Source organism: Colossoma macropomum, unplaced genomic scaffold (genome assembly GCF_904425465.1).
Source record: "Colossoma macropomum unplaced genomic scaffold, Colossoma_macropomum, whole genome shotgun sequence".
NCBI lineage: Eukaryota > Metazoa > Chordata > Actinopteri > Characiformes > Serrasalmidae > Colossoma > Colossoma macropomum.
The window spans coordinates 40,959,757-40,974,310 of record NW_023494789.1 but is presented as its reverse complement, the minus strand read 5'-3'; the positions used below and the strand labels follow the sequence as shown (position 1 = coordinate 40,974,310).

Below are 14,554 nucleotides of genomic sequence, written 5' to 3'. Positions count from 1 at the left end.
GAGGGCTTCTTGAAACACCTGTGGATTTTTACAGAAACAAGACTGAAGCTTCATTTTCTGAGGTTTCTCCTGTTTCCCTGATGGGGAATGTTTTGGTGGTCTAGCAGGTCTTGCAGGTGGTTGTCATTTTCTCTGTAGCTCTTAAGTTTTTTGAACTCCATTTTTGAAAACTCCTGTTTTTTTCATGTAGGGCAGGGGTCGGCAACCCAAATGTTAAGAACAGCCATTTTGCCCTTACAGCAAAAATCAAACCACCTTGGAAGCCACAACATTTTATGTCCATTTTACCATCTTGGCTGTAAATATGTCTCTGTATGGGTTAATGTACTAGTACAGGCTAAAATATATAGTATAATGTTTCTTGTAAAATGTCTCTCAATGTTTGACTTTTGTACAAGGCTGAAGTCACTTCTCATTCACCAGCTTCTTGTTGGAATTTGCCCGTTCCACCTTAAATGATGTCTGAGGCACCAGAATGTAACTGCTGCACCAGTTAAGGTGGAATGAGAACAAGAAGTTGGCGAATGAGAAGCTGACTTAAGCTACGCAACTTTTTAGTGTTTGACAGTTTCTCACTGCAGGACTAACTAACGTATTGCAAGACTGATTAAACTAATGAAATGTGTTAGGAAACCAGCTGGTGTGAATATAAAAACAATATTTTCCGAATTATTGATGTTCATCTTAAATCTTTCTCTTTGCCATTTCGTTAGGGACTAGCTAGGCGAGATTGTTATCTGCATTGCTATGGTGACCAGCAGTCTGCGTGCCAACCTTCAGGGTTAAAGGGTGAATTAGCAGTTCTACATTAACTCCAGTGTTTAAGACCATTTTTTATTAAAACTGTGTTGAACAATCAGCAGAGCTTTATTTTACTGCAACAAAGGATTATTTTATTACAACTTACAATTTTTTTTTATCCTGTTTCATAGTCGCTCTGCATCTGTAAAACAGCTCATCACAAAACCGATTTTCAACATTTGAGAAACCATCTTTAATATAATACAATATTTTAAGAGGCTTAACATAAGAATTTGTATAAAACACATTCATCTTTACTTTTTTTTCCATTAATGTTATACTACATTTAAAAAATATGTATTTTATTTTAAAAATTCATTTGTCACAGAGATTTCGGTCACTGGTGTTATCAGGACTCTTATGCTACATTTTAACACAGTATTTTCAGCTCTACTAAACTGCTTCTTTGGGTCGAGGCTCATCAGAGAGGAAGCATCTCGAGTCACACTCACTCACTGTATTTCATTCATTTATTAATATTTTGTTTATCTGGCAACACATCATTTCTATGTGTCACTGGTATTATATGTTTTAATGGCTGGATGATTAGAAATTTGTCAAAATAATGCCAAATATCATTTTTATTATACTGATTTTAAATAGTTGCACAAGGTCATCTGACCATCAATGAGTCAGCCAATTTACAAAATCCTCAGTTTTAACCAGAATGTCACTGGAGTCACCATCACTGGTGTTACACCATATTCACACAACACCAGTGACTGTAAAATATGTTTGGAATTCAGCTCCCCTTTTTGCATACATGATAATAATAAATGTTAATGGACGTATTAAGATTATTTAGTTTTAGGGATGAAAGAAATTGATTTTTGTATTCACCTGAATTCCCACTCCAGATGGAGAATGACCCAAATGACCCAGGGGTTACATTTTTGCATTGATATTTCAGAGAAGCTTTCAGTTTTCTGACTTCTTTGCAGGAAGAACATCACTAGCAAAGTGAGCACCGCAGCTACAAAAGGTCTGCGAGAGGGAGAGAGAGAGAGAGAGAGAGAGAGAGAGAGAGAGAGAGAGAGAGAGAGAGAGAGAGAGGCTGATCGCTCGCTTTCTGAGCGCAGTCGAAGTTGACAGTGGGGCTCGACCGCGCAGTGAAGCAGAGTTGGGAATATCTCCTCAGGTTCTTCACGGCGAGAAGCTCACGGAGCGCGTCAGTGGAGAAGACAGCAGGAGAGCACAGAGCACTGCCCGTGGATAAGCCGTGTACCCACACTGAGGCGTCTGAAGACTCCGGTGAGTGAAGTAAATGCCTCCCTCGATCGATCAGAAACGAGTCACGACGATTTATTAACGCCTGTATGATGATGGTTGGAGTCGAGAGCCGCTCACTGCCCCTTCTTCAGTGAGACTAAAGAGACAGACGCTCAGAGAACCGTGTGAACGCATAAAGGGTTCTTTGCGTTGTTAAGTGGTACTTTGTATTGTTAAGTAATGAGAAAAATGGTGTGACTGGTTCTAGAGGGTGACAAGCCATAGAACCCCTTTTTAGTACTCAATAGAACAGTGTTCCCTGCTGAAAAGAATCATAGAAACCATTAAAAGTTTCTGGTGGTTCCTGGGGTGGTCAGTACTACTACTGTCCAGTAGTCAGTAATGGTAATTTTATGGGTTGATATCACAGTGTAAAGGATTCTAATGGTTTAACAAGTGTCCTGGGACTGATTCCAGATACATCTGGTGGTTTCCTTATGGGACACTAGTGGTCTCTAATGGTAACCATTCAGCCAGTTACCATTAGAAAGCAAAACCATTAGGGTTTAATGCTAATGCTTACAGTGGTCTTTTTCCTAGGTTTGCTAGAGTGGGACTGCAGACCTGCAACTTCTGTCACTGGCTACAAAATGAACTATTTATCATTTCTTTGTTAAGCTCTATGTGCTGAAGTGATCTAATATGCCAGATAGTGAGCATATATCGGTCCACAGGCTGGATGAGGTCAGCACCCCACTGACTGTTTGCCACAGCTGGTCCACCCTCAGACCACCCAGATTACTGTTCTGCAAACAAGCTCTAACTAGTTTTTAATCTCCTCAAACAGACTTTTATTTTAGAAAATAAATATAAAAAAAAAGACTGAGAGAAAACAATAATGACTAGGCCTAGACAATGTTGTTATTGACACTGTGATAGACTAAAATTACTCACTAAACTAATTTATAAAGTATAACTAAAGAAATGAAGGAAGGAAAAAGAAGTAATTTGGACTGTGTGTGGAAAATGAGCGATGATAAGTGGAATTTTGTCTATTAGCCTGAAGGTTTTGCTTTCTAATGTGAACTGACTTTGTGGTTACCACTAGAGACCACCAGTTTCTTGTAGCACACCCTTAAATCCCTTTAGGAAACCATCCAATGTTTCTGGAATCAGTCATGTCACCTGTTAAACCATTAGAATCCTTTACACTCTGATATCAACCCATCAGGAAAACAGAAGATACCATTACTGACCACTGAACATCACCAGGAACCAACTGAAACTTTTAATGGTTTCTGTGACTTTTTTCAGCAGCCGTTATGTTAGTAACAGTAGCTCATTGACATCTTTTACATATTCATGGTGAGGAAAGTTGTTAGCCTAGCGAACATTTCTGTGAGGCACGGTTAGCTAGTTGTGCCATGTTTTGCAAAGCCAAGTGCTGCTAAACTGCACTTTCTCCATCCAAACTAAACCTCCACGATCTCTGTTCATCTGTGTCATTGATTAGACATAATATTCATCTCTTCATATATGGTTTCTTAGCCCAGTGAACAAGCTAACTTGAAGGTAGTTTAGCATGTTTGGAGTTAGCTTGCTGTCCAGACTTATTGACAAAAAAGTCAATTTCTTTGGCCTGCAAGGCTTTCATAAATTTACTAATACAGGTTTTTTAACCACTTACATGAATTAGAGAGTGTTTAGTGAGGTTCATTGTTAATTTTAGATAAAAAAATATAAAAAATAAGTGATAGAACTATCAAAAACATGGACCCTCACATACTTACTGTAGGTTTTTTTACACAAAGCATGACTTAAATGTAAAGAGCTACATATGGTTATGTTATGCAGAGGTACATTATATTAGAATGAGACTCTTGAGCAGCCACACATGAGCCTAAATCCTAATTCCGAATGCCAGCTGTCAGCTAGAGGGGTACAAGGCCCCCTGAATTGGCCTGTGGAGCAGTGGAACTGCATTCTCTGGAGTGATGGAGCTCCAACCAATACCTCTAGGATGAGTTCCAGAACTAATCATCCACCATCAGTTCCTGACCTCACTAAAGCGCTTGTGGCTGAATGCAGTCAGATCATTAGTGTTCCAACATCTAGTGTAAAGCCATAGAACAGTAGAGGCTGTTACTAAAAGGGGGCAGCTGGCCATAAATGCGTCTGATTTTGGAAGAAACATTAGATGAGCAGGTATCTACAAACTTTTTGACGTATAATGTATGAATCACACTTACTTTGTATTGGCAACTTTTCCTTTTCTGACCTCTGTTACAAAACATTAACAACCACTGCCTGTGGTCAAGGGCAATCCATGATACTAAATCTAATGAGTAATAAGAAAGACTTTGTTTGCTAGTTAGACTTAAAAGGCTAATTTAGCCACAATCAATATTTAGAAAAGGAGCATAGATTCTCAAGCTGAGTGCCTGGCAGGCATGGTCAAATCAAGTGGTCTGCCCACCATTTAATCCAAGCAAAAACGAGGAAGGTATGATAGTCTATACCAGGGGTCGCAACCCAAATGTTAAGAAGAGCCATTTTGTCAAGTTTCAACAAAAGTCTAATCACCTTGGGAGCCACAACATTTCACGTTCATTTTATTGAAATAACGTTTCACCATCTTGGTAGTAAATATGTCTAAGTATATGCTAATGTCCTATATAGGCTAAAAACTATAATACAAATGAAAACGCAGACTTACTTTGCTCCGCTTTAAGCTTTAGCTCAGCTATAGCGTCTTTTCTCGCATCTCCAGCAGGAAACTTTTCCTCAAACGTTGAATAGTTTCTTGTAAAATGTCTCTTAACGTTTGACTTTTATGAAGCTGAACTCATCTTCTCATTTGCCCGATTTTTGTTTGAATTTTCCCGTTCCACCTTAAATGGTGCCTAAGGCGCCAGAATGTAACTAACTATGTAGTTAACTGTTCCACCATTTAAGGTGGAATGTGAAAATCTGAACAAGAAGCTGGCGAATGAGAAGCGACTTCAGCCTTGTGAATTTTTAGTGTTTGGCAGTTTCTCTCTGCAGATTCAACATATCAGGAAAACAGCTGGAGTGAAAATAAATGCAAAAAAATCAATTTGTCTCATTTGATCATTGATCAAATGATCAATGTCCGTCTTAAATCTTTCTCTTTGCTATGGTGAATCAGCAGTTCTACATTAACTCCAGCGTTTAAGACCATTTATTGTTAAACTGTGTTGAACGATCAGCAGAGCTGCTCCGCAACAGGACAGTAAAAGAGCCGCATGCAGCTCTGGACCCCTGGTCTGCAGTACTATATAACTGTAGTACCACTGATAGAGTAAAGACATTAAAATCTTTGGGAGAATTAATCTGGCTATTTGTAATGGAGCAAGATCATTATGTCCAAAGCTGAGGGGGTGGGAAGATCATGTTAAGGGGAGATGATACCCCCTTTTGCCCCCCACCCTACGTGGCATCAGGCCTGGATTAGTTTGAATGACTATTTGTGTTTTGTACGTATTCATTACTGATGGTCAGAACTGTGTGACATTATTTGTACACTTGAGCCTCGTCCTCTGTAACACACACAAATGGACCGGGATTGTTTGTGTTTTATTTTCTAGTGACATAACGTCCCTTACTTTTCTTCTGAACAGTTTGTTGGTGGCACAGTGCTGAGAGGTAGTGGCATTTACTTAATTCCAGTCATTAACAGGATGATGATTCACCATTTTGTTAAATTGCCAATAAGTGCCTACTGTTGAATAGCGCAGCTGAAAAAGAGCCATTTGCTTCCAAGCTTACTAATCATTGTCCCATCAGAAAGAAATGCTCTGTAAAAATAGTTGTTTTTTCCACTGCTCCTGCACTATGTATTATAAATATTTACATTACATAACATATGGAGATTTATTCATTTTTAAAATTTATTATCTGGTATTACCAACGGTATTGGCATTGGGATTTTATTCAAATGTAACCGCCATTGCTCACCATGGTCTTTAATTGACTGGTCAGTAGGGGATGCACAAATTGGACATAAAATGTGATGTTTATAAAGCCGTTGGACACTATGATGACACAAGAAGTGATAAATCATGTTTAAAAGAGTGTGTCTTTGTTTGGATATGCAAGGACAGGTCCTGATTTATTTATTTATTTATTTATTTATGGCTATGTAAACAGAAATCTAAGCTCTTCTTTAAGTAAAGGCTAGCTCAGTTCTTGTACTACAGTTTAAGAAACACGTTCACCATTCCCTGAACAGCTTTTTCTTTACGGATCATTGTACTAAATTAGTTCAACCAGCGGCCCCATAGTAAAATATAAATAAATAAATAAATAAATAAACAAATAAATAAATACAAACTTATGTTATGATCTATCTAAAATCTATTTAATTTATTAAATAGTAATAAGCTAAATATAAACAAATTCATCATTTATAGGGTACTTTCTTTTGCAAGGTGTCTGTCACAAACCCCTAAATTTAAACTTGTGGAAATAATACTTGGTAGTAATACTTAGTAATAGTTTAGTAGTTAGCAGTTAGGTCTCATTGTTCTGAAGTACAGCCCCAAAACTTGAATTTGAATTTGATGCCAACAACACGTTCCAAAAGAGTTGGGACAGGGGACAACAAAAGACAGGTAAAGTTGTGTAATGCTAAAAGAAACACTTGGTGGTTGATTGGCAACAGGTCAGTAACATGATTGGGTATAAAAAGAGCATCTCAGAGAGGCTGAGTCTTTCAGAAGTAGAGATGAGGAGGGGTTGACCACTCTGTGAAAGACTGCGCGATCAAATAGTGCAACAATTCAAGCAAAGAACTTTTGCTTTTCATCATCTACGGTACATAATAACATTAAAAGATTCAGAGAATCTGGAGAAATCTCTGTATGCAAGGGACAAGGCCAAGAACCAGTATTTTCTGGCGTGATCTTTGGGCCCTCAGGCAGCACTGCATTAAAAACAAACATGATTCTGCAGTAGAAATCACTACATGGGCTCAGAAACACTTCTGAAAAACACTGTCTGTGAAAACAGTTCATCGCTGCATCCTTAAATGCAAGTTAAAACTCAATACAAAGAAGAAAGCATTTATAAACAGGATCCAGAAACGCTGATGTGTGAGTTCTCAGTTAATGTGAAGAACAGCACATTACCAAACCAGAAAAGAGTCTTTCCAAAAGAAGAGCTGAACCAAACATTTTGGTGCCATTGAAGCTAGCGCTTCAGCATGGGTGAGTATGTTAGCCGTTAGCCAGTGGTGGTGTAGTCAGCCAATATGGGACCCCCAAATAACCAGGGAGTATTTCGCACAGTGCCTGAAGCTTACAGATGGTCTTTCACTGCTCGGTAATACTCATGTGCTTTCAGACTTGTTAATGCAGCTTTTATGACCCTCAAAACACCACGTTTAGCACTTGCTTAGTTCAGCAAGATTTCCATAATCTATTGTTACAGCTCATTTGCTTCTCGTATTTAGTTCAGATGATTATAAACAGAACAGAGAGAAAATAATTTGGTAATGAATCAAATTGCACTAAATAAATTGCACTAACAAAACACTTTTCCTGAAAACAGGGCCACACAGCTGTTGTCATTAAACTTTTGGCCTTTGCAGTACTGAAGGTTGCAATATAAAAATGAGGCCTTTAACCATTCACACTGCATTTAAAGTGTCTTTTGACCACCTTGACCAATCACAGTTCCAGATGAGTGTTTCTGTGAGTGTTGAATCAAGGCATTCATACAATCTAACAAAAGTAGTATTTGGGTCAAAGTACTGGGCCCACTGACTGGCCCAAAGTTTTATTACACACTTCTATAAACTAAGAATAGCTCAACCAGTTTGCATTGAAGTCCCTGTAGTTACTGAATAACACACCTTAGTATGTAATAAGCCTGGGATTTTAAGGGGTTAAGAACAAGTACCAGTAAAACAAGCAGAAAACATATACACACAGAAGACTCAACAACCAAAATAACTTTTTTCAGTATTTGATGTGTCCACTCTTTACCTTTATTACAGCATTTTCCCACACCTCCAAAATTCAGTCTTAGACGTTATTGCATTTAATGCTTCTCACAATCCAAACACATTTAGCTATGTTGAGGTCTGGACTCTGGGGTGGTCAGTCCGTTGTTCAGCTTCTTTGTTTGGTGTGTCCATCTCCTTTTCTCAGTGAGGTTCTTCTTGACAGCTCCACATCCTTTCAGACCCATAGCGCTGAGTCGTCTTCTCACAGTGGAAGGATGGACAGAAACACCTGTGGATGTTTTCAGATCTGAAGCAGCTTGATTTTCTCCTCTCTCTCAAAGATGAAAGCTTTAAGTGCTGTTTATCTGATGGGGGCAGTTTTGGTGTCTACCAGGTTTTGCGGGTGGTTGTTAGGAGCCCCATTTTCTCTGTAGCTTTTAAACCTTTTCTGAACTCCAGTTGTGGAAACTTGTTTTTTCAGTTATTTTCCTATGACTTTTCTCTTCTTTATGCTTCTTTATGCATTATGGATTGTCTTATATCTTTTGAAAAAAGAACACTTGTACTTAATCTCATTTTAACTGGAAATTAAATTAATGGTGTTTTTTGACTTTTGCACAATACTGCATGTGTTAACTGGTTTCAGTTTCCCAGGCTCTCTTCACAGTGAACATTAATGAAAAACGTCATCAACATCATGCTTTTAGAAAAGTTTGCTCACCTCCCAGTTTTACTCTTTATGGTATTGGAAGGTTTTAGAGTTCAGTGGATTTGATATGTAAGGTGGAGCTTGCTCGACTCATGATTGCTCCCATAGAACATCAGCACACTCACAGATATATTAAAAAAAACACTGGACAGCGTGTGTGAACGCAACCCACAGGCTAGTACACCACCCACCCACACCACCGCTATTCAGAAACTCCATCCTGTTCTCTAGAGCTCTCAGCAATGCCCGTCATTCACTTATATAATATTACACCTGTCCCACCTCCACCCCCATCCAGCACTCACACAAATATCCTCTGCTGAAGGTGATAAACAAAAACGTCAGCCTCACCATCCTCTATTCAAGTATCCGTCAAACGGAAACAAATGAAGGAGGAACTTTCAGTGGTTTTGAAGGGAAAAATAAATGAAAAAAAGCCAGCCTGCCTCTCTGTAGTGATGTATTGTGTGGACACTTGTTTTCTTTTAGCTGCTCACCTCCTTGGAACATGAGGTAGTGAGAAATCATGGTTTCAAAACGGCCCATTAACTCCCCAAAACTCCCCAGTCTGAATATGGAAACTGAACTGCAAAAAACATCCCATTTTGAATTCGCTGTTTATGTGACATCACACAACAGTTTGGCTCCGCCCATTCACACTGAAGTTAAAATGAGTGTTTCGGCCCAGCTTTGTAAATGAGGCACAATACATTGCAGGCAATCAGAACAGAGCTCATTTACATATATCCGTTTTAAATGCATGGTAACAAAAATTGTGCTTAATTCTATGGAATAAGTGAGGTTGAAAAATGGTCAGGTAAAAAAATAATTTCAAATTGGTACGTTGGTATTTTAAGCCGCATAAATGTTATAGGTGTGAAAAAAATAAAATACAAGAAAAATGTAGGATATGCCCAATTTTCATTATACACTTCTATAACTCAAGAATAGTGCAGCCAGTTTGCATTGAAGTCCCTGTTACTGAATAATAAGATTTAGTATGTAATAAGCCTGGAATTTTAAGGGATTGAAAGCAGTGAAAATAGTAGAGTTGCAGTAAAAAGTGTCCCACCTCTATATTTCTCTGTCCAAAAGCACAAAAGAACTATAACCCTGCTCTACAGATATTTTGGGGGGCATAATGGAAAAAGGCAACATAAACGTGAATTAAACCTAATTTAATTTACAACATATTGCAACCACTCTAATAAAGGGAGACAGAGTAATCATGTTACTGTGCAGCTATATTTAAGAGCTCCACATAGCCCAGCATCAGTCCCTGTTTTTGCAATAACAAAAACTTGGTTTAGCAGGTTATTAGAACCCCTTCCTTCCAACACGTTATTTTTTATTTGGTTGCTGTTCAAAATAACCACATTATGAAGAGTTATGCTTTCTTAAAGGGCCCGTATTCTACATTTTCTTGCATTTTACTTTTTCATTTGAGACCTGCTTATAACATTTATGTAGTTTTAGGTACCAAAAATGGTCATAATTCATTTTTACATGACCATTTTCCACTGAGAATTATTCTTAGTTAGTCTCATACTGTCTCATTCGAAAAGCAGTGTGTGCTGAAACACTCCTTATAACTTCAGTATGAATTTGTACAGCTAAACTGCTGTTGGCTGAATGAGTTGGTTTTTGTGACATCACAGAAACAATGAATTCAAAATGGGCTGTTTTTGCAGCATAGTTTATATATGTGAAACGTATGGACTTTGAACTTTAACAGTGAGTGTTTTACTAACACTTAATAATCCGATAACTACAGAAGATCAGATTTTGTCAGTAATTCAGTCAACACATTTACAGGCACTTGAGTAATCAGATAATGGGGAAACATGAGGCAGACAGTAATCAGATTTTTGCTTTACAACCAGCCAATAAACTCACAGAAGAAGACATAACATAAACATAATCTGAAACTTCTTGCTGCGTTTTTTTTTTTTCATTCATCTAGAAGATGAAGAATATTTAAATCTTTCATTTCATCAAGCATGTATTTGGTTTCAGCGTCGCTCCAAAAGTGTTGTGCTGCGTCTCACTTATTTCCGGTACTGCCGTCTGTTTTCACACACGCACAAGCTGACAAATCCAAAAGAAATCAGAGTAAGAGTTCACATGCACTGAGCAATCTGATTACTGAGCTAAAATCCAGCTCTTTTTTATCAGATTTCTTAATCAGATTTCTAGACCTTATGATTCAATTTCCATGAGATGGGCCTTTTAAAGAGAATTGCAGTGTTTTTTTGACAAGATTTCCAGTGCTGTGGTGATGCATGCAGCCATGACAGGGCTGAAGTTACTGGGGTGAGTCAGTATTGCACCAGAGGGGCGCTCAAGATGGATGAAGTAGCACTGGAGCCAACCCACATTCTCTATTGGCTGAAACAGAACAATGGCCATATACAACGCAATTACACATGCATACCATTATTATTTTAGGTTTATTATTTCAGATTTCCACTATTTTATCATCATCAACATTACATATAGAGTTGGTTATTTTCTCTACAATTAACTATTTCACATCAATCATCTTTGAATGACAACCACTGAATTATACAGACCTCCCCTTTAAACTCTTACTACCGAAACTCTTACCCAGAAAAAACACCAAACATCAACCTAGCAGACCGTATTACTTTCTTTAAGTGCTGAAAGGAGTGAGATCTATACTCATTATTCCTTAAATGTTTTTAACAATGGCTTTGCTGGCTGATTTCCCAATAGCAGCCATGTGAAAATGACTTTATATGTCTATAATTTGGGCGCCCAGCTATTTGTCCTTTTTCACAAAAGCTATTTTCTTCTGGTGACTCAAATAACTAGAAGAGGCGTGTCAAATGAGACTAAGTGTTGTCGTGCCTGTTGTTAGCACTCTTGGCAAACACACTAATCCTGATTTACAATTGATGTCTGCAGTAAAGAAAAGCAGGTCTAAGCACTCTCCGCAGATAAATGAGACAACATACCCCCTGTTAGTGGTCAAGAGACTCCCAGCACACAGTAAAACACACTGTGATTGGTTGGATGGGGCAATATCACAGTAACAATCAAAAAATTATATACTGTGCAACCCTAGTTTGGTACAAGTGGAATTTTATTATTGTTAAGTTTTCATCCTTTTAATGCCAAAACGTTTCTGACATCATCTGCCTTTTTCAAAAGACACATTTCGAGAGTCTAATCTTTTCAGTATAGAGAAACAGGAGGGCATGAGAAATGAATTTTTATGTTAACACAAATTAGACAATAAGTCGTGTCATCTTAGGTCACCAGGATGACCACAGCTTATTTAAAACTGTGTATGACTAACTGAAGCTCCGTTTTAATTATAGCTGGCTGTGTGCTGTGCAGTAGATTCAGTCAGTCTGTACCCTTTACGTGCCTGCACTCAAACCCTGACATGAAATCATAATCGCGAGCAAATCCTTAGAGGATTAAAGTCAAATCTCAGTGCTGAATACAATGCTGTTACTGCCACACTGTTCCCATGGGTGCCAATTAATGTCACTGACATGCAGTAAGCCACCTTAGTGCGAATGCAGAGTCTAATGGCATCACACGTTTAAGACTGGAGGCTCTTGTCTGTTTATCTCCATTTTTTAAATGAGATGTATTACAATATATAAACAGTCGTTTGACACCAGATATACCAGAGCTCGTCCCTGCCACATCAGATTAGATATGACTGTGTGTTTGTGTGTATGTTCATATACAAGAAGAACAGAGCAGTAGAAATGAGATTCCTTAAATTACCAAGAACTATTCCATTACCTTCCATTCAAACTTAAGAAGGACATTTTTTCTCTTGGAAAGTTATCATTTTGGACATATATACAATGAACTTAAATATATACTGAATATGAACTTTCATATACACCGATCAGGCATGACGTTATGACCACCTCCTTGTTTCTACGCGCATTGTCCATTTTATCAGCTCCACTTACTATATAGGTGCACTTTGTAGTTCTACAGTTACAGACTGTAGTCCATCTGTTTCTCTGCATACTTTCTTAGCCCCCTTTTACCCTGTTCTTCAGTGGTCAGGACCCCCACCGACCCTCACAGAGCAGGTACTATTTGGGTGGTGGATCATTCTCAGCACTGCAGTAACACTGACATGGTGGTGGTGTGTTAGTGTGTGTTGCGCTGGTCTGAGTGGATCAGACACAGCAGTGCTGCTGTCCACTCACTGTCCACTCTATTAGACACTCCTACCTTGTCAGTCCACCTTGTAGATGTAAAGTCAGAGATGATAGCTCATCTGCTGCTGCACAGTTTGTGTTGGTCATCCTCTAGACCTTCATCAGTGGTCACAGGACGCTGCCCACAGGACGCTGTTGGCTGGATATTTTTGGTTGGTGGACTATTCTCAGTCCCGCAGTGACACTGAGGTGTTTAAAACTCCAGCAGCACTGCTGTGTCTGATCCACTCAGACCAGCACAGCACACACTAACACACCACCACCACGTCAGTGTTACTGCAGTGCTGAGAATGATCTACCACACAAATAGTACCTGCTCTGTGAGGGTCGGTGGGGGTCCTGACCACTGAAGAACAGGGTAAAAGGGGGCTAAGAAAGTATGCAGAGAAACAGATGGACTACAGTCTGTAACTGTAGAACTACAAAGTGCACCTATATAGTAAGTGGAGCTGATAAAATGGACAATGAGCATAGAAACAAGGAGGTGGTCATAATGTTATGCCTGATCGGTGTATTTGCTGAGTTTAACTCACACACACATCGAAGCTGCTTATCCTCCTGGGTTGCAGGTGTACTGGAGCCTATCCTAGTGGTCATTGAGTGGAAGGCAGGAAACACCCTGGTGAGTTTAACATATTGGGAAAAATAAAACATAAATTATTAAATGTGCCCTAACTTTTGCACATGCCACATTTTATATTTTCTTTTTTATGGAATATGGAATAAAGGATTGTCTGCATTTTTACAGTGGCGGCTATTTAATTTTAAAGACCTAGAGTGCAGGAAAGCTCTCCAGTCAGCACACAGCTTACATTACATTCACAGGTTTATGCCAGTTTTTGCAGATGTGATGAGATGGAATGAGAGCTGCAGTGGAAATTTTTTTTTGCTATTACATAAAAGCCCATTCTACTCACTTCACCTTCATGAGCATTAACAATCTGAACTTTCTCGGAAGACTTAAAACACAATCACATCACATTCATTGCACCTAAAAAGAAGACAGAAAGTTACGATAATCATACTCACACTTTTAACTACTCAATTGAAATCGTGCTTCATCACTGATTTGCCTAAATGAGGCTCTACCGATTTGTGCGCTTTGGATCTTTGCCTTTTCAGCTGAACCGTGCTTCAGCTTCAGCTCACAGACAGATGGGCTGACGCAAAAATCTTTACAGAATTGCAGTTAATCAGAATGAATTAATCAGAATTAATCTACCGCACACCAACGCAGCAGCACATCAGAAAAACGTGACACTGCTTGACCGTTGGATTGATGTTAAGATAATCTAATGTGTTCACATTTCATGGGGCCAATGTCTCTGTCTCTGAAACAGTGCTCCAGAGCACTTAAGGTTCATCCAGCTGTTTCTGAATTTGATTTCCATCGATTTTTCAAAACAAAATGCATTCATTCACTGCATACCAAATAGTCCAAAAGTTTGTAGACACCTCTTCTAATTAATGACTTCAGCTACTTTAAGGTGCACACATTTCTGACACAACTGTTCAACTGCAAACACACAATTTGCATAATCTCCATAAAAAAGCACTGAGCAATGGAATGGGACTCTGGAGCAGCTGCACGTGCGTCTATAGGTCACCATGCCCAATGCCAATTATCAACTAGAAGGCTATAAATCCCCA

General features: G+C 38.7%; 1 protein-coding gene across 1 annotated transcript in view; it reads left to right on the top strand.

Moving 5' to 3' along the window:
- The first annotated feature begins 1,850 nt into the window (after positions 1-1,850).
- camkva (CaM kinase-like vesicle-associated a) overlaps positions 1,851-14,554 on the top strand; it is a 49,119-nt gene continuing 36,415 nt past the window's right edge. Inside the window, exon 1 of the mRNA XM_036571331.1 lies at positions 1,851-2,052. The gene's annotated coding sequence lies outside the window, so the exon portion shown is untranslated. The remainder of the gene's footprint in view (positions 2,053-14,554) is intronic.